Genomic DNA, 21,047 nt, shown 5'->3' with positions numbered 1-21,047 from the left:
CTGAGTCAGTATGGTTTTAGCGTTGGAAGCTCAAGGGTCGGTAAATTTAAAGCATGATTATATAGGCACAATATCAGTTAAAACTCAAAGTAAGTTATGATATTTCAGTATTTCTTTGTTTTTCTCGTCATTCATAAGCATTTATAGACGTACAGTGCAAAATAGAAACACGGGCAGAAAGAACACATCACACCGCTGATTTTAGACTAAAGTTTATTAACATGACACCATAAATAAATGCATCTTTATCTTAAGGATAAAGTTGGAACGAGGGTGCGTAGCAGAAGGACGCGTATACTTATTTTCTGATAATACCAATAGATCCTCATTACGCATTATCAATTAGCGCGAGTCAGTAAATTTGGTGGCCGTGTCACTATTCTTCGTAACGCTCTTTTGTAATGCTACTCTCACCTTATGGGAGCAATTCCTATAGAACTCCGTGTTAATAATGCCAGTGACGTCGATTTCTAGACATAAACATGACAAACTACAATTACGCCCAGTGCCATGCCAAAAAAACCTGAACTGAAAGTAGGTTAGACCTGTGGTGTGTTCTTACTGTCTGCATTACTTTCGTGCCGTGCACCCTTGAATATCATTAACGGAACTTGCCCAGACTTCTTTTGATGTTTACAAGTTTGGCACAAAAGAACAGACGCACCATGCCCCATTATCAAAGAACTAGTAACACAATAAGCAGTTCATTAGTATGCAAGGATGTAAGATGTGGGCTCACCGTGGAAAAGACGCAATATCCATTCTCGTAGTCAGAAGTGTCTTCTCTTTAGTCGAGACGGAGTCAAACCAGATGCACTGTCTCGTGCCACTGCCGTTCTTCCAATACAAAGGCGGTGGTTCAATTACACATGAAGATGAGCACCAATCGCTGAAGATATCTTGAAGGCTGTGGTTGATCAATCTATTCAGTGTAACTCATTTGCGATACACACGTTGTTAAAAATGGTCATAATAAGACAAGGGTGAACGTTTCTTGTACCCTATAGGGCATCTCTTTGTCTTCTATTGGCTCCAACCATCTTCAATGACGTCCATAAAGAACCGTGTCGATCTTATGACGTCGATCTTCAAGAATCCAGTGGATCAGAAGCACACAGAGGGCCCAAACATCCTTTCAAGTTGGGAGTACTGTGAGGTGTTCAAAACACAGCACGATATAGGATGGATCTGAGTCGGCAACTAACGATTAGGTTGATCTCAGCTGCACTCCGGAAGAGCTATTGTCACAAGTACGTAGCAACCGACGGTACACGCCCTTGAGGTGACACGCCGGCAGTAAGGAATGGTGATCGAGTTACGCGTTTTTGACTCCCTAATTTTGTGCAGAAACCGCATGACTGATACAGCGACGGACACTAAACGAGAATAGGTTCTATGAGACGCGGATGGCACTAAGGGACCACGGGAAAAATACTGGGCGAGAAAGGACGTGTTACTTTAAGCATTATGGTTGTATCGGGATAGAGATCAAAATGCAAGATAAAAGTATACTCCAGCTGCAATAGTTACAGATAAAAATATGATAATAAGATTCAGATTGACAGCAGACGCGATTCGTTGGACTTCAAACGAAATGATCCCTATTCCCAGACGAAGCGACTGCGAAAGTCTAATTGGCGGAGCGGTCCGATTTCTAGCCTTTATTGGTTAAACTCTAGCAAGTTAGATAATTGCAGCTTGGATGGCAGGATATATCTTGCTTTTGTGATAAACACTTCAAAGGAGAAACACAATTCACAAGTAAATCTGTCTATTGCATCGTGCTCAAAATCTACAAATCCTGATTTGTTACGGTCTCACTCTTTACATCTTTACAGACGAAAGGTTTACGCGCTCGAGGACCGCGACTTTCAGAAGGCAATAGGTGTCTTACTTTTCTTTACTGCCAACCTTCACGACGGACGGGCCCGCACGCGCGCTAATCCTTCCAGATGCGACGGTTGCAGCAAACCGATGACACTCGCTGTCTCCGAATGGTATCTCCGAGCGGGATGGCTGAGCAGCAGGAGCAGGGGGTGACTCTCGGGGTGTCGGCTGCGCAGCGTTTTGATTTGCGCAACAGCCACTGGCATCCGAGAGGGGGGACCCTGAGACGCCAAAGTGGCGTCGGACGGCGACAGCCAAGGCTGCCCGTTGGAGCCGGCCGGTGCAGCCGGCTTGCTGGCCGTGCCGACGGTCCGACAGAACGGCGCTTTAGGGGAAAACCCGTTCTTTCTCTTGGCCGCCGCACGCCGACTCTGCCAACGGCGAGGGCGAGCCGTCGCCGCTGGTCAAAGGGGGCCAGCCTCATGTTTCCGCAGATAGGTTTTAAGATGATGGGACGATCCGTTGCCGGACCCCACCTTCCGTGGCGCCCGATGTGGGGTGGCCGCGTAGTTTCGGAACGCGTTCGGGGTGTCATCTGAGAAGGCTCCGCCTCTTAGCCCCACCCTGCCTTCCTAAATATAGAAATTTTGCCTGATGGTAATCATTTTTACGACGCTGTTTAGCGGTTGTGAGTTTAATTGAATTGTTTTCTTCGGAAGCCCGCCAATTGTGATCTACTACGCAATATGTTATCATACGTTTAGGTATAATGAAACATTTTGCTGGTCATGGCTCTTTTCTGCCGCGCCTTCGCTATAATGTTAATTTCTTATGACTGTTGTAGTGTAAAGCCTAAAATGGCACATAAAGTCAAACAATTAAACTTCTCATTTTCTCTGTTGGTCGACTTAATTGGTCGACTTAATAATTTATTCGTTGGCCAACTTTATAATTTATTTATATGTGTTACTAATTGTCGTTGTTTGACAAAATGAAGATGTAAAGCAATCTAAGAACAGACAAATTCACAGGAGTTCCAAGGAGGTTCCAATAAAGAAGTTGCCCAATTCCCTCTCCGCACATAAATGTTGAGAATGTCGTATAAAAATCGAAGGGCAGAGCCAAACCCACTCATCTTATTGTTACAGGGCGTCAAATAGGGGCGTCGATTGCACGCTGCAACCTACAGAGGAAGTTCGGTGAGTGATGAGGCAACTACTCCTCGATAAGAAAGCCTAAGTTCCTTGCGTCACTAAAGAAGGCCACCATAGACCGGGAATTGGGCACTGCTATGGCATCAGGGTTCGGCTAGGAGTCGTGTTCCCTCTGCTTGAACACAAGTTCTTGGCGAAAGCTGACGCCGTTGTCGTGTCCAATCTCTGGCCTACAGTGGTCTTCTTTTGTGACGCAGGTAGGCACTTAGGCTTTCTTATCGAGAAGGCGTTGGATGAAGCCACAAAGAGATTTTCACCAAAAATAAATTTGTGACGCCGTGCGGCATTCACGTCATGCTCACGTCAAGCTTTATTTTAATATCAAGGCGTCCTTTTTTTTTGTGTGTGGTCTTATTATTGGCCAAACTTCCTCCATGAATATCAATGCTTGACTCCCCGAGTAGCCTTCAGAAAAATAAACCTACGCAGATGTTTTACACCAGTCGGCACATAATAGCAACTAAAAATCTTGTCAGATATTCCCCAAAAAATGTTATCGTGGAGGGTGTCTGGGTTTAATAAAAGAAGCGTCGAAGTTTTGAGTACAATACCGTGCTTAACACGCTACTCGAGACGCTAGACAGCACGTAAAATATATACATTGACAAGAAACTTCCAGTGATGTCGGCATCTTTCTTCAAAGCCCAGAGGCTCTAATCTGGACATGAGGTGAAAACATTCAGCGAGAAATACGGCGGCTACTATTGGCCGACGCCACGGTCGAGTGCGGCGTCGTTGGCCAATCACTACCGCCGGATTTCTCTCCGACATTTGTCTCCAAGTGTCCAAATTAAGGCCGCAGTTTTAGGACGACACGATTGGGGGCTGGCCACAGCCATTTTTATACGCAGATTCTAAGTTCCCCAAGAGCTATAAGAAACCCAAGCATATGTTGAGTCCCCAGCATCTTTTTATCCCCCTGCAGCCAATGACAGGACTGCGTTTGTCGGTAATGAAGGTCAAACAACCAATCACCAAAGCCTAAAGCATGAACACGATTAGCCACACCCTACGACGCCGTCATAGCTTTCAGTGACGAGGATGTCACGCAGTCATGCTGACATCTCGTGAGCTGCCCACTTGGGATGAGGTACATGGAGTTGGCCACGCCTAATTGATATGGAGATCTATCAAATACACGCGCGATAAACTTTTCCACGTAGCCCTTGGGGAAGAGGGGTCATTGACCACAACCTACGGCAAATACAAAGATCCAAAACATGTTTATAGTCTGTGTCAGCATTACAAACGCAGGGCGTGCCTTAATTAGGGCACAAGCTACTGCCTTCTTGATCGGTCCCAGAGCGTTCTTGTCGGCTTCTCATTGGTTAAGGAGCCCAAACTAGAAGATGTATACTCGTTGTCACATTAAGAAGGAAAAAAAAAAAAACGCTGCGCGAAGTATTATTTTTTTTACATGATTTAGTTGTCGGAAAAAGAAGCAATGTTTTTGGAGTTTGAAACGGTGTATACGCTGAACGTCTTGATAAAATAACGTAAAGATGATTGAGGTGCAGGGATGGGCAGTATTTCAAATACAAGTATTTGAAATACGTATTTAAAATACTTTGTGTATTTTGCATTTGTATTTAATTACAAATTGGGTAATGTATTTCACCTGTGTATTTAAATACTTAAACGTCGGTATTTCAAATACAATTGTAATTAAATGCAATTTTGTGGGCGAAAATACATCCCTCAAATTCACTGTCACTGTCCAGAGCAGGAAGAAAACTACGTTCCGCACCGAATGCAGTGTCTCTCAGTCAAGCACAAGCGTTTAGTGACTTTGTGATTACAGTGCTAGTCCAGGGCAAGAATAGTGACGAAATCGACGTTTACAGGCAGGCTGGCTAAATAAGTGCCTGGGACAACTTATGATGCTTTCCAGCCTGATTTCCGTTCATATTTTTGCCTGGAACCTTCTAAATGCGCGGGTCGTCCAGAGTTTCGTAAGTGGTGCGAGTTGCAACAATAAAAAATTCCCTAGCTAGTGCTGCGCGTCTTGGCCGTCTCGGTTCTGTGATGGTCTATACCAAAATGTAATCGACAAAAAAAAGCTGCTGGAAGCTCTGTACTTTTTTTACCTATTGCGTCCAAGCTGATTACATTTTTTTGTGATTATATTTCTATTACTTTACTAGAGCCTCGCACACTAACTCCCGAGCGTGCGATGCAAAATTAAAATGATATACCCAGAAACCGATTGCAAGTGCCCTGAAGTCGCTGACGCAAATTTTAAAGAATGTATTTGGAAAAGTATTTGGAGGAGACTAAATAAATTTGGTTGTATTTGTATCTTGTACTTAAATTATTTTTTGGAAATGTAATCAGATTTGTAGTTAAATACATTTTTGACGAAGTATTTTGTATTTGTATTTCGATACATATTTGCATGTATTTTGCCCATCCCTGAGGTGCACCTACACATATCTTTAAAAAGCAGTCAAGTGTTTTTTTGTTGCTGTTTTTTTATGAAGCCTGATTTTGATAGCATATCGTTTGTTGGGCTTTAGTCAATAAAAATAACCAGGTTTAGCTGGCAAAACTTCCTGGTAAACTCACAGCAGTAGAAATGCACGCGCACTGTTTTTTCTTGGATCGGGAAAGCGGGGGGGAAGGGGGGGGGGGTTGGGTCTCCATTAGCTCCATAAAATGTGACCAATAAAAATAGTTGATTACGGGAAGATTTCTTGCGTTACTATAATATTGCTATTTCTAGGCGCGTTGGGCATTCTATTTTGACAAAAAAAAGTCAAATCTTTTGGGTATACGGGTGGTAATACAGCAAATATTCTTTTCTAAAAAGGCGTTCAATCCCCACCCCTGCCCGTTTCGATCTGGATGAGCATCGTACCGGTGTGCGGTCGTGTATCACTACAGCGTGGTGCACGTTAAAGACCCCCGGCTAGCGGTTGTACTGCACTGGCTAAATTGCTCATCTACAGCGAGTGATTCGTCGCAACTTTAAATGGCTGACCAACTACACGCTGTATAAATATCCCCACAACCCGAATTTTTTCTAAAAAGACGACCGACGGCGCCTCCTGGTGTCTGCTCTAAGGCGCAAAAAAAGGGGAGTTTCACATTCTTTAATTAAAATTTTTAATAAGGAGTTCCCCCCCCCCCCCCCGCCCCAATGAGTTCATGTGATTTCGTTTTTTCTTTTAGAATGCTTAGAGCCCCTACGACACGACACTGAACATGACATGATTATGTGAGACATAGTGATTATGGCGACACTGCAGACTTCAATTTTAGGTCTAAACATATTACCGGCGAAGTATTCGCCGGGCTTCCTCCATAGGGCGCAATGGCTGACTCTCCAAGTGCCCTGCGGGAAAGTAGGTGCACGAGCATGTCTAGCATGTACAGGGTGTTCCCAAGAAAAGAGAACCGTGTTTTTTCGCCCGCGTAAATTAACTCCGCATTACAGAAAGCTCGAACTCCGTGAGAATGTGACGTAAGTGGTTGGGATAGAACGCAAAAGTTCGAGAACATATGACGTTACCGGGATCAAAAGATAATTGAGAAAGACGAAATTTCGCTAGGTGTCGACGTCCACCTAAGCCTAATATCGCCGAAAATGAGGAGACGACATTGTGCGTACCTGTAGCATCTATTTCAGTGGGGGGAAAAACGCTTGTTAGCAAGAAAAAAAAAAAACACTAATTTTTCTTGTTGTCAAGCGTTTTCCATCGATCTAAATCCCTCAAGCGTCCACAATGTCGAGCTTTGTTTTGACGACATTAGGATTATGTGGACGTCGGCTCATAAATACATTTTATTTTTCTCCATTATCTTCTGATTGAGGTAACGTCATGTTCTTATTTTTTTTTAGTTCTATTCCAACCGTTAGTCGATTGATTTAGTGCACCTTCATTGACTGTGTGTGTTTAGATGAGTTTGACCATGGTTCATTGAATGTAGATGGGAAGATTATGGTTAAGTAGACGAGAAAGAAGGAAGGGGATAGGGTTGCGTGATTAGGCTACATCGATACCGATTTAATGGACTACCGTGGCATCCGTGTAAATTAACGCAGCCAAATAGCGACGTTCTACAGGGTGTCTAAAAAAAAAAAGCGTATGCAGTTTTCTATTTTTATTTTATAGGAGAAGTAAACGACACATCGCCGAACGCTCAGCCTTTGCCCAAATATATATAGTTAGTGGCCCGGACCAGGTCCCAGAGTTTTCGAGATCACCATTATCTGATTCAAACTTATCGGAAATTTTCTGAGCTTTTCACCAAGGAAATGGCGACCGACGAAAGCCCTTGAATACACGAAGATGAATGGCGTCGGCTACCGGGAAAGCACAGGATTTGACTGTCTGAGGAAGAAGCAATGTTCTGGCGTTTAAAACATCTACGTCTTGATAAGATAACATAGTACATAATCTAATATGTGCCCACATATATAATAATTATTTACATAACGGGGAAATTATTAGGGTTCCACGAGCTAGGAGCCGTTTTTTTTTTACTACACTTCTTGAAGCGAAAACAAACATAATGTTCCCCCAGATACCCCGGTACATTATAGCACGTTCTACACACTGCAGTAAGGTGACTAAACGATCTGAATACGCAACAAAAAGAAAGGAAAATCGGGTATATAAATTTTGTTGTCGAAAAGTCTGCTTTTGTTCGTTGCCCAAAGTGTAAATACCGGTTCTGTCTATATTTTTTAATCTTTAGTCTGCCAAGCGGCCGATACGCGTATGCAAATGAACACACCCGTTTTCGAATTCACGCCGTTGCCAACGAATTCCAGCTCCGTAAGAAAGAGACATCGCGAATAACCAAAAAAATGCCGATTTCTGCAATGGCACACTAATTGCGTGAGGAATAATCGAGTACCGTCGCAGATCGTGGATAATACTTGAGGGGCCACAGGTTCACACCCACACATCAACACAAAGCTGGTTGCCTGGCTCTTGCTTTCATGCAATCCGTTGTGGCATGTCACCATATATGCGAAGCGCAAGTTCGTCTGCTTCTTGCACAGGGGTTGCGATGATGTCAGAACGCCGAGCTCTTATTGGCTGATTGAAAAAAAAAAAAAATGAGGGTACGTAGACCTCGAGGCATCTAGCATTGAGGTCTATCCACTATCCTTCCAATCGAACCCAACCTGAGCTTGGTGTCGTTCTGAAGGCACCGCAAGCCTTGTGCAAAAAGCAGACGACTTGATTTCCGAATAGGCCAACGCGCGGTGTACAAAGAAGCCCGCGTTTGCCCTCACCAGGTGTGGGCACTGCGCTTGCGCGGAAACCAGATTCGTGTGAAGCGTCTGCCCACGCGTCGTGCCGACAGTAGCGCCACCGCAACGGTGTGACGTGCTACCGCCTCTAGGCGCCGCCATCTAGCTGCTGGCGTCTGCAGATCGTCCGATACGGAAGCCTGGATGGATGAATGGATGTTACTGGCTATGCCCTTTGTTACAGGCGGTCGCTTGTGCCACCTAGCCTAAGTCTAAGAATACAAACATGATTCCTCCCGCCCTTCTAAGCCAACGTTCTCTGTGGGCACGCCATGCTAAGGCGTGCCCACGGTTGCCAGACTCGAGCCCAAAGGAAGTGTTTTCGATCCCCGGTGGCCAAGCTAGCTTTTGATGCGTGGCAGGTTGCGAACGTCTATATGTTGTTTTGTTGTGAGTAGCATTCATTGCGTGATCAAAGTGTCGTTTCAGCTTCTCCCCTTATGTTGACGTGAGAGGCTTGAGTATACGTACCACCGCGGGGGGAGAGTAGGAGGGCGGTGGGGGTATTAGAGGTAAGAAAGATGTTTTCCTACGGGGGTATACATGTAGCCTCTCATGTCAACATGTATGCGATGAAGATGACATGCGGTTGTGGGCATGACATGTGTTTGCATGTCGCTGTTCATCTGTGTTGTGATCGCCATTATTGCCTGACCGGTTTCACGATGAAAATAGCGTGTTGGTTTCCAGAATAAAAAGTGAAAAGCAAAGAGTGTCCTGTTGAGTGTGACCTACTTCAATCTTTCATTCTGAGCGTTCGTGAAGCGCTACTGTTTTACAATGAATTTATGAGACTAGCTGCATGAGATCTTCGTACCGATCGCATCATGAAGGTCGCACTGGAACATAGTGACTAAACAAAGGATTGAGAGATTATTAGTGGCAAATATATAGAAAGTGTGCTTAGGTTAGTTTGAACAGGAATACGTTAAATTCAGCGAGGTTATAATATGCTAGTTTAAAGTACGGCTTGACTCGCTTGCATATGGTTAGATTGGCATTTAGGTAAGAGCAAAACTGAGGTTAGCCAAGCGCCAAATTATTCGGTCGGGTACTGTGAGATGAGGTTGGATTAGATGGGAATTGAGGTAAGGTAATGTCGACTTTATTGTTTTGACTATGCGATGTAACTTTAACAGGTTATGTATTATTTCATTAGGTTTATTTTGGTGGCGTTATGATGCATGACCCAAGTTAGGTTAGGTGTGGTTTGATTCGGTTCAGTAGCATTAATATACACGCACTGTGAGTTAAGCTGAGGTCTTCGTTTTTTGGATGGGGCAGTGTTAGGGTCGATTACATACAGATCTGAGTAGACTTGACTGGCTCTTATTGAATGGGGGTGAGATTATTTTAATTGTAAGAATGATTAGCTCCAATGGATTCGGTTCCGTTTAATAAGGTTGGGAAGGGAGATTGATTGAATGACTGAGGAAATTTTTAGCGAGGGAGTAATTAAGTGTAAGTGCTACGTTAGGCCCAATTTGGTTTGGCAACGTTAAAACACGCTATATTTTAAATTGGGATACACTTCATTCCCGAGAATAAATGGATTTCCACCCTGAGATGAAACGGCTGGGTTCTCTTAGTTGTTATATATTACAAGTTTGGTTTTGCTTATCTTACTCAATACATTTCTATTCGGCGAGGTAACTATATAGCCAATTTCACGTTAGGTTAGGCTATGCCATGCTTTAATTGATGAGATCGAGTCGGTCTGGCTGGATAACTCAGAACTTGTCGGGGATTAGACGCTTCTGCTGTCCTGGTGTCTTTGGTTAGGGCCAAGGTTGCCAACCGGTTGACCTTGCGAGGAATGCTGCCAGCAGTGTACGGCAACCGCCAACGCACAACCGGTATACCAATTCATACGAGGAAAGGAGAAAAAAAATTAGGGGAGGGGGAAAGTTGGATGAGGGCTCGCATTGTTTGCTGAGACTCTCTTTCGACGCTAGAGCTGCCCTCGCTTTGCGCTCGCTCATTTAAGGACACGCACACATGTTCACGCACATCTCAGCAAGGCAAACGCTGCGCGACTCGTTTTAGTGTTTCTTTTACTTTTTATGAATAACGTATAAAAAAGGAGTAACATTGTGTTCATGGTAGGGCCTCGTACTTAAGACGCGCTATAATATGTGGGAGGGAAGCGAAGGGTAGATCTTAGGGCGAGAAACGGGGTTTTAAGGGTAGAATCTAGAAAACCGGCCGACCAAAAAAGCTGGGAAGCACTATAATGTTTGAAATTTTGTGGTTCCGAAGAAGAAAAGTGAAACAGAACTAAAAAATGCGCTGAGAATTAAAAGCTGATAAACTTTACACATAAAAGAGATAACCGTATTTGTTAAAGGTATATCGACTATTCGGATACAAATGTCGTGGCGCAGAAGATTCGCTAAAAAATCTAAAGCTGATCCAGATATTTTAATCGGTTTCTCCCACACAAACCGAAACGACAACAATAACGAGTTTTAGTAGATAGTTCCGTTGACTCCGATAACGATACCCGGTAGCTCACAGCCACCTTTGCGCACGAATCGTATTGTTAGAGAGTTCTAGCAGCTCGTTGTTTCGCCCCGATAACGACACCCGATAACAATACGACGCATACCCAAGGCCGGAGGGGAGAGGAGATATCGCTATCGGGGCGAAAAAACGATCTGCTAAAACTCTATTATCAAAAATATCGGAGATATCGGAACGATCTACTGAAACTCTCTAATAACGAGAAAACCGGGAAAGCTATCACGGATTTTTGTTTTTTCTATGCTACTTCTTGCATTGCTGGTCACGATTTGTACAGCGAACAATTTTCCCCCGTCATTTCCGGTGTCGTTTTCGTCGCTCTGAACGCAACCAACGCTCCTTCCTGAACCAAGATTCAGGTTTTGTTGGTGTCAAGGCGTTGGTGAATGTTTAGCCTCAGAACAGAAACAGACTTTTCTTGGTGCTACTCCCAAGCATAATGATTTGAGATTCCCAACATAACTTTACGAATCCGCTATTCCTTAAAAAAAAAAAAAAAAAAAAAAAGTAATGCGAATGTCTAAAAGGAATGCTCCGCACTCATTTTCAATATTTAACATCTAATTTATAGAATTTACGGAAAGTGTCGCTTCGGTGACTAGATCATCTGATCGTTTAAGGGCTGTCTAGAAAATGTTCGTGCATGTGACAAATGTCTTGTTTTTGTTTTTGTTGACTCAATATATAAAGACCCAGTTAAAACTAAATTTACAATTATTTAGAAAAAAATTTAGAAAGGGGGGAGGGGAAGGGGGATGGATCACTTTAAAATATTTGTGGTTACAGAGACGTGTTTGCCTTTATCGTACTGGGAGGCCCTATTTCAGTGCCAACCCGATCTTGTGCCTCCTAGATCTGACCTTTGTCTTACTGGTGCTAGAAAACAAAAAAATACACCCCTCCCAGACATAGAAACTTTGTGTTACAACAGAACTTACAAGGTATAAAAAAAAAAAAAAAGGTGAACGGTGCCTAAGACTGGGATCCATGTTTAACTTGCACCAACTCAGTTATACCCTTATATTTTCTTCATTAACAAGAAGCTACGCTCAGACATAACAAAAAAGCATAACACAATAGACTGGCGAAGACTGCCCTAGCAACTCTAACCAGTGTAATACCTATCACTTGTTCCCATGCATGTTTTTGCCACCCATTAATGATGGCCAAGCGAAATAATTAAAGGTTCACAACGGGCGTTGCTCATGTAGTCCGAGTCGACTGCACGATCGTAAACATATGCTTAATCAGCACCTTTTATGTAATGATGGAATAAAAAGCGCACAAAAGCCAGGACAAAAAACAGGACACGTACGACAGACAAGCACTTAATTTGCTTTGCCTTTTGACCACTGTGCACGGGGCAATCAAATCCCGTGATAAAAAAGTTGGGGAAAGCCAGGGGGCGCCGCCGTTTGCACCATATATATATATATATATATAGAGAGAGAGAGAGAGATTTGAAGATTGACTAATGCAGCCATAGTAATATTCTGAACAAAGAGGGGGGGAAATTGATTACTCAATTTATGGCATTAAAGTTAGGGAAAAAGCGAGGGAAAGAGAGCAGGCGAAATATTGTGCCTGGAGTGGGGTTGAACCCGCAGCTTTTGCCTATCCGGCAGATCTCGGCGGACTCAAGTTTTGACCAGCTCTCTGTGTACTGTTAGTTTTGAATTCGCTTAACTGGGTAGACGACAGCCGTTGCCGATTTAAGGCCCATGCAAGTTCCGAATTGCGGCAGTGACGTGGCACGTCATTTCAGCTTGCAAATGTCGGAAAAGGCCCGTCTTCCAAGATATCTAGGGAACCACTCCTCCCCATAAAGACAGGCTGTCGTCTCTCTCTCTCTCACTATATATATATATATATATATATATATATATATATAGACTACAATAGAGAGCACGGGAATCGAACCGGGGAACTAGGAGAACACCACTAGTATTCTCTACACTTCTGTCTTCAATTACAAACTCAGGAAGGTAATAAGGGGGACGACAAACTTAAAACTAGCAACAGCCTTTATTGAATTCAAAGCCTACAACGAAGGATGATCATGTTAGAAGACTAGTGCAAGAGAAACTAAACCCTAGAGGCTATCTAGACCACGTCATTGCATGGGACACGGCACAGTGAAACTCTAGACTGAGGATGTTTATATCTTTCTTTAGATGCGTAGTTCCACTTACCAACACGAAAATTCCGGATCTCCCTAATTAATTGCTGTTTTACTAAAAAAAAATATTCTTGCAAGAATTGTGTTACCCACAATTCCTCCACCTCGGCCATGCAACAAATCAACTTCGCAACAAAGAAAAATAAAAGGATGGCGAACGTTTGACGCTTTACACTGGTCATGGCGGCTGGATGGTCGCGAGCTGATTTCGTGCCTCAGGTTTCAGGAAGCCTTGGGGAAAACCAGACTGCATGCACTGCAAGGATGATCGGTACGACCAAGAAGAGAGTTCGCGTGCTGGGGAAAATACAAACGTTTAAAAAGTAGAAGGCAACTACAAAATGTCCCCAGTCAGCGGTATCTTTTTTCTAACAAGACACGTGGATTTTCCATCGAAAAAGAATATGTCGCATATTGATTTGAGTTAACTTTTTTTTTTGCTCATCACCCATAAACGTGATCGTACCCAATGCACGACGGAATGTTGTTCAGGGCCAGCTGTACGAACGATGCAATGCGTTCCGCAAAATTCTTGGCACATTTTGTTTAATTTAGAGTGATTAAATAAGGTGTGGGCACTGCAAAACCGGGGCAAGGGTAACCACACACTGGCATTTCCAATGGGCAGAAAGGCGTTCTCGGCTTCTTTGGGATGCGATGAGCAACTGCATTGCAATTCCTGCAGTGCACGGATTACAAAGTCGACAAATGAGGGGCACCAGTAAAAAGCAACAACCAAATCCAGTTCCTTAAAAATTTCCTCATTCCTAGGGTTACCGCTGCCTCTACATGTGCGATTCCGTTAGCGGCCTGACCTTGGTGATGCGAGAGACTCAGCTGATACTTTTCCGACATCTTAGCTCCTCCCCATCTCTTTACTTTTTTCCTCTCGAAAGTGCCGATTTAATGAAGAGCATTAATCATCGAAGAAGGTTGGTGCCGTGCCCAGAAAAGTTAAATGGGTTTCTCTACAGGGTGCTCTATTTTAGTCGGCACAGAACTAAAAAAGAGGAACTTGTACTTGAGATTTTTTCGGAGCCCTGGGGCCAGGTAGGTGCCCATGGCGGCCACTGAAAAGAGGAAAAACGGGTTAATTAACTAGCTAATTAACTAAACAGTTCAGTAGCTTTTTAAATGTTTGTTTATGGGGTGGATAAAAAGCGGCGCTATCGCAGCCGGCTAAACTTGCCGAACCGGAAAAGGACGGAAAGATCGACGTCTCTAGCGCATTTTGCCCGCTCAGTTTCGGTTTCAAGCTCTGAACAAAGGTGACACTTCTCGCTAACATCGGTGCGGTCTTGAGACCGCAATGAGGTCAAATTTCAGTTCTCCAAATAGTTTATTCTCCCAGAAACAAAAATTTAAAAGTTAATTACAAATTTTAGATAATTGGGCTAACTGATTAACTCATCTTGCCTGTTTTCTATTGGCAGCCATGGCCACCATTTTTTCCCCAAAGCGCAAATCCCTTAAAGCAACTTCGCATATTTTTTTTAATTCAAGTCCGACTAAGAAAAGGAAGATCCCGTATACAATAATCACCCTTGACCGTGATAGTACGCCTTGGTCATATGTCGTTCTTTTGCACTGCCTCACCATAACTTCATGAGGACGCTGCGGTCTATAACTAATATCTTCAAACGGTGCGTGATTCTTCGAACTTTTATTTGAACTAATTGTATCATCTTTCTCCTCTCTATTTGCGTTTGTTATATTGTTTTCTACGACGTCGGTGACAGATTGTTTTTCCGATGTCGTGCTCTTATAGCCGGTTGTTTAAGTTGTCACATTGTTTGATGTAGTCCACTCAAACTCCCACCATCAATTTATTTTGGACATTTGCTCGCTTTTGTACAGTGCACAGGTTTTAACTGCCGGGTTGTTTTGCGCAGTAAAACATACGCCAATAAACATCGATTCCATCTCAGAGACATAAAGGCCGACGGGTTACCGACGACATACCCTCACACTTTATGATCATCTTGGTCACCACATGCCGAAGTTCGAAAGTGAATACCAATCCTCCCCCCGCGTGTTTTTCAATCGGTGTACCCCCTTTAACAGAATAACTCGTAATTCGGAATTTTAAGCTTCCTACCAGAGTTGAATAAAACGAAATCACTTTATAAAGTGTACCCAGAGTCACGTCGACATATTTATGTTAAAATAAAGAAGAATAACAAAAATATTTACAGCGACCTACCTTCAAAGTTTTATATAATTCATGAAATGCAGTATTTAAGAAGTGATCATTTTAACTTGTGTAGAAGACTATGTAAAGTCTTGCATTCTGTAGGTCATGTGGCATCAATATATATGGATAATTTCGTCTCATATAGTGCAGGCAAAAAAAAAAAGAAAGAGAATTTTTAAATTCGCTGAAAAAATATATGTTATGGCGTCGTCTCTAAAAACATAGTTGACACAAACCGCAGGTTCTTCGGATTTTTTGTTCCCGACTTATGAAGCTTACAAGAGGCCGCGGCGGCAAGCAGTGTTTTTCACTTCCGTCGGGGGGCGTATGTTTCCCTCAATCTCCCGCCGTGGATTTTCAGTCTGCATTATACTAAACTGGTTGACCTCTCTGTGAGTACCGTTAAAAGGTTCTAATGCCATTAAATAATTTTAGGCGCTTCTTTTTTTCCCCTAAAAATGTCAAAGAGGCCCCGGGTAATTGTTAATGAAAGTTGACAATTAGATGCTTGTGATCTACTTGGGTTATATTGACATTTTTTATATCGATGGAGAGGCCAAAACACGCTCTTTATATATGTTATAGAATCACTAGTTGTGTAAAATTTCCTTTGCGGTACGTTGACGTTAATATTATGCAAAAACCAAAAAGTATCAACTTTGAAATCGATTTTCTCAGAAAACCCATTTTTATTTTTATTTTTTTAATTTTTGCTAACATTTAGATATGATAGTTGTCTTCTAGAAAGACAAGTCGAGAAAGAGTGTAGACGTTATTCCTATGTTCTATATTTAAGCCGCAATATCGTAGAAAACGGGTTTGTACGGCTCGAGACGGACTTACCAATTGCGCGTCTTTACAAACTTGGAAATATTCTTAACGGTTTTCAACTTTTTCAGATAAAAATAAAGTAGTTCCACCCTATAATATTTATTGCTCATTTAAATTTCATCATGGGCGACAAGCTACATTGGAGCAGTTCAAAATAGAAAGCAACACTTCTAAACAGACCAGCAGGCGACGCAAATTTTTGGTGCGTAAAAGTCGGCAGACGTTGTATTGAATCGATGTTTAAAGAAATAAAAACACTAAATACGGAGGAACATTTGCTCGTAGAAACTTATTAAGAGAGGGCGCAAACTTCAGGTTGGGGGCTTTGCGCTGTGAAGTTTATGATCATGGAAGCGCTCGTATTCTCCTTACCTTCGCGGGTGGCGTTTGGCCCCTTTACCCTTTTATCACAGCTTTTTCGAAACCCCATTAGCTTTTCTCTTTCTGATGCTTACAGATTTTGATTGATATGGTAAATATATTTAAGTTGTTGTCACTGTGAGGATTTTTCGAATGTGAAAGGTTTCCTTTTCAACGTGTTTGGAAAGTTCTGACAAGCTCCTATATATGACTTATTCCGAATTATTTGTCAAACCAGGTACTATAAGGTTGAAATGAAAGGCGATCGCCGGAGCGCGTGCCGCTCCGTACATACTGCGCCGCCTGTCAGCGATCCAGGGAACCCTCGGCGCATGCGCCGTTCAAGGTGAGGGTGCGAGGCTGCGTGTCCTACTGTTAGGTGCTCAGCTCCCGGCTGGCGCACCTGTGCTTCTCCGCGGCGCCTCTGAGGGTGCTCTAAGCCGTCGCCCTCTGGGGTTCAAGCTCCCGGCTGCCATCGCCGCGCGCTCGCGGAGCGAGCGGCGGCGAGGAGCTGACATTCGGACGCCCCGCCGGAGCCGCCGTGCTCGGCGAGCGCGCGGCGATGGCAGCCAGGAGCTTGAACCCCAGTGGCGACGGCTTAGAGCACCCTCAGCGGCGCCGCGGAGAAGCACAGGTGCGCCAGCCGGGAGCTGAGCACCTAACAGTAGGACACGCAGCCTCGCACCCTCACCTTGAACAGCGCATGCGCCGAGGGTTCCCCCGATCGCTGACAGGTGGCGCATGATGTACGGAGCGGCCAGAGCCGTATATTGGGAGAGTTTGGCCAGTGGGCGTGGCGACGAAGGTGCCGGAGAGGAGAAAAGTAAATGAAAGGGAGGAGAGCGCCTAAGAAGCGAGAGAGAAAGAAGGGAGCAGAGAGGAGACGACCGCCATTTTTGAGCAACGCTGTCGGAGACTGGTCGGAGAAGAACACTGCTGAGGCTACGCGTCGTCTGCTACGGGCCGACTTCTTTTTCGCCTGAATAAAAGTTTGTGGCCATACGCCGAAAGATCTTCCTTTATTAGCTTTTTAACCCACCGAGGAATAACAGAATATAATTTTCTTGCCAGAGCCAGCGATATAAAAGGCAATAATCGAGATTTAGATGCCGATCTCACGCATTCCGCCGGGAGAATGATCGAAGATGGCGGCCCTCCCCACTCAGGTGGGAGCAGCCGGGAGTTCACGCGCATGCGCTCATGCCTCTCGCTCTACGCCGCGTGCTGATTGGCTGACTTGGGAGGAGAGCGTTACGGCGGCGAGATCATAGACTGACCAAACTCTCCCCATATACGGCTCTGGGAGCGGCACGCGCTCCGGTGATCGCCTTTCATTTCAACCTGATAGTACCTTCCGGAAAACAAACATTGTTTCTTTTCCCGCAATCTAAATTTTTATATTACGTTCAGCGCACACAATTCTTAGTTGACTACGAATATCGTTTTTTTTAATCTTCCAACTTCGAAATCGCACACTGGAAAAGTTTTATGTTGCCTCGATTCAATGCTTACTTCGTCCTAGATTTTTCGTGCGCATCGAATAATACTTTTATATTGCTCGCAGCCTAGGAACGTAAAAATGTACGTGAAAACCTGCTACCTTAAGTGGAACCGAAAAGTAACAGGAATACACGAACACGACACACCGCGCACTACGCCAACTCTTTCCAGTTTCTACAAACAACAGGAGAGAGGCGAGGTCCCCGTGAGCACACGAAGGCAGCCTAGCCTGGGCGCGAAACGAAGACACCTCAGGTAGTAAACTCTGGGTCGATTCCGGGGCCCTAATTGGCGTATATGAACGTCCCGCTCTTTCAGAAGCAGCAGACGTCCATGTCCTTTCGCGCTCGTTGTGTGAGATAAGACGGCCATTGACAGTGTACCGAGCAGCGAACCCCGTGTCGCGAGGAGTGAAATGGCACGAATGTGGCGTTGACGCCGCTTACAGTGACGACCTCCCAGGAGGATGAAGACACCACGTCCTTGCGGTATCGGCGGTCATCAACAGTTCTGCCTACAAAACAACGCCGTGTGTGCTCTAAAACTGGCGGTGCGGGACAACAATCTCGCAGACGCACACACGAAGATGGGCCGGTTCCGATAGGAATGTGAGCAAATCTTGGATAGAGCCATCCGTGCACGCGTGAAACGGTGGCGCGTATTTCCCCAAGCTTCAAGCGCCCCCTCCTCTCTTTACACTCTAAAAAAAAGAAGGGTGTATTCTTACACCCTTTGTCCCATATAAGACTCCCTAAATCTTCAGTTCGACGTACAGAGCAGTGACGTTGAACCGACGATGACAACTTTCACAAGAGGCTTGATAGCCGTGTGGTACAACTTATTAAAATAGCTAATGTAAGTGTTACTAACTACAAAAACAAATAATCGGGGTTTTTTCGGTCCTAGTGCAAAACCTTGATGTTTCGTTTCTGTGGTCATTCATACTTACTTTATCTGTTTAATAAGTTATATCGCAGCGTTATCAAGCACCTCGTGTGAATAGGAGGCGTCTGTTCGACTATAGTGCGCAGTACGTAGAACTGAAGTTTTGGGACGTATTACATGGCACAGAAGGGTGTAACACGACACCCTTTTTTTAGAGTGTACCGCGTATAAATCAAGGAAACATGTGGAGTCGGAAAAGGAGCCGCCGCTTAGTTGTCAAAAGGGGGCCCGTTTGTCGTGGTTTATGTAAGGCCAATTAGAAACCTCAGATTCGCCCCATGGGTTCATTTCGTGAGGAAACAACAATAAGCAGTCTGGACAACCTGGGCCGAGCGATGATGACAGGGAAACCAGCCGGCCTTATCCCTGAAGCGGCCCTGCTCTGCTGTATCCGCAGGGATCCGAAAGCACCGAAGACTCGCTTTCCCAAAGTCGGAGTGAACGAAACCTGACCCCGTGCTTCATTAAAGCCAGAAATGCAGACTTGAGTCCATGACTGGCAAATTCAGTAAATACCAACTAATTTATGCCGATTATCTACAGAGGAAAAAAACCAAGATCGATTGCGGGCGCTTTGTACACAATGCTTCAGAGCTGAGCATCGGATTGCTGAGGGCGCCGAGAGTGCAAGTTCGGAAGACACGCTTTGCGTGAATAGCTTCAGGAGATCCGCAGCGACATTGAAGAACTTCAGAGAAAACAAAGAACGCCATCATCGACCTCATCCTCGCCGTCCCTCCCACCAGCGGACACGTCATTAAACAATTCCTGCTTCAAGGAGTGACTGAGACGATCGATGCTGCAGAAGTGAGCGCTACCATTCTCACGACCTACATTAAGCGAAAACAGCTGGAAGCTACGCAGGATTTCCGAAAGAAAATTGGCCGTAAATTAAGCGATGTCTACGAAGCACCCATAGATGTGGATCGGAGGTAACCATGTTCTTCGTGCTAAGAATAGATGAGCACTTTGCGTTTTGCCTATGCCGCGTGCACTTCCCAGCAATAGCGCTACCGCCTCCTATCCTTTTGCCATCTCATATTTAAAAAAAGATATTCTGAAAAGTATCCCCGGAGCCACGATGCGAACTTTGGATAAGTCGAGGAAGCTGAAGAAAGAAATAATGGGAGTTTGAGTGGCAGCTGACAGGTACGAGGGACATCTTCTAGACGAAAAGGATATCTCACTGGCGATTTCTTGTTACACATCTGACGCCACTGACTGCACGAGGCAAAGCCCTAATAAAAATACGTTGTGCGGATTTTTATTGACGGTCAAGAAGTATTCGTCTCCAGACGGTTTTCGACACGATTCATTAAAAAAAACTTAAAGGGATTTCAAAGCAGCCCATCCGGAATCAAATATCGGCTTAACGAAGTTTTCTTCTCTTCGTCCCAGGTGGGTAATAAAACGCCCAGTTCTCGAAAAATGCGCACGCGTTCACTGTGCCAACTTTTCGCTCTGCCTTACCTTCATCTCGAATGCAACTGAACGGTTTGTTACTTTTGAAGACGTTCAGAAACTGTTCCTCTGTGAAAACCCTTCGAAAGACTGCTTTCAGCTAACATGCGAAGTCTGCTCCAATAAGAATAATGTATCTCTTGCTATGCTAGGAGTCGAACTTGAAGACGAACTGGAGTTGGTCTTGGGGGAGTGTGGCGGCGAGTTGGTTAAAAAACATTTGGTAGTCATGGCATTCCTCAGCGAGTTTGAAAAGTTGATGAAAAAGTATATAAGGTGAACAATCCCTAGTGCTTGGTTTCAGAAAGAATTATCATGTGGTGACTTTCTATGTCTTAGTAATATGACAGACAACAGCTAGTCATGCTAGTTTACACAGAGTGTTTTATAAATCAAAACAATACAACCTGCCCCTCTTCGATATTGAAGTCTACTAAACCTTCTGATTTGATTAGACATGTTGCTCGTGGTTTCCCGCTCTTACAAAAATAAAAATAATTATTCAAAACCAAAAGATTGCGTTTATGTTTGATTTCAAAATGCAGACAAAAATGAAACAAGCCTTTTTCACAATTCAAAGGAACACACATGTTGGTATGTATAACTTAGGTCTTGCAAAACAAACCCGTTTTTACGAGGCTTAACTATAAAACATACGAACAAAATGCACCCTTTCTTGACTTGTTTTCCTAGTAGACGACCATCATGTACAAATTCTTGCGAAAAAAAAAGGTTTTTTGAGAAAAT

General features: G+C 44.1%; 1 protein-coding gene across 1 annotated transcript in view; it reads right to left on the bottom strand.

The window, feature by feature from the left end:
* Positions 1-921, bottom strand: part of LOC8023757 (nuclear receptor subfamily 1 group I member 3) — a 32,091-nt gene extending 31,170 nt beyond the window's left edge. The window contains exon 1 of the mRNA XM_040214748.3: positions 740-921. The gene's annotated coding sequence lies outside the window, so the exon portion shown is untranslated. The remainder of the gene's footprint in view (positions 1-739) is intronic.
* Between the last annotated feature and the right edge of the window lie 20,126 nt (positions 922-21,047).

Source organism: Ixodes scapularis, unplaced genomic scaffold, assembly GCF_016920785.2.
Source record: "Ixodes scapularis isolate PalLabHiFi unplaced genomic scaffold, ASM1692078v2 PGA_scaffold6__148_contigs__length_123643588, whole genome shotgun sequence".
NCBI classification, from domain to species: Eukaryota; Metazoa; Arthropoda; class Arachnida; order Ixodida; family Ixodidae; genus Ixodes; species Ixodes scapularis.
Note: the sequence above shows the minus strand (reverse complement) of the source record. Positions and strands in the feature narration are given on the sequence as shown.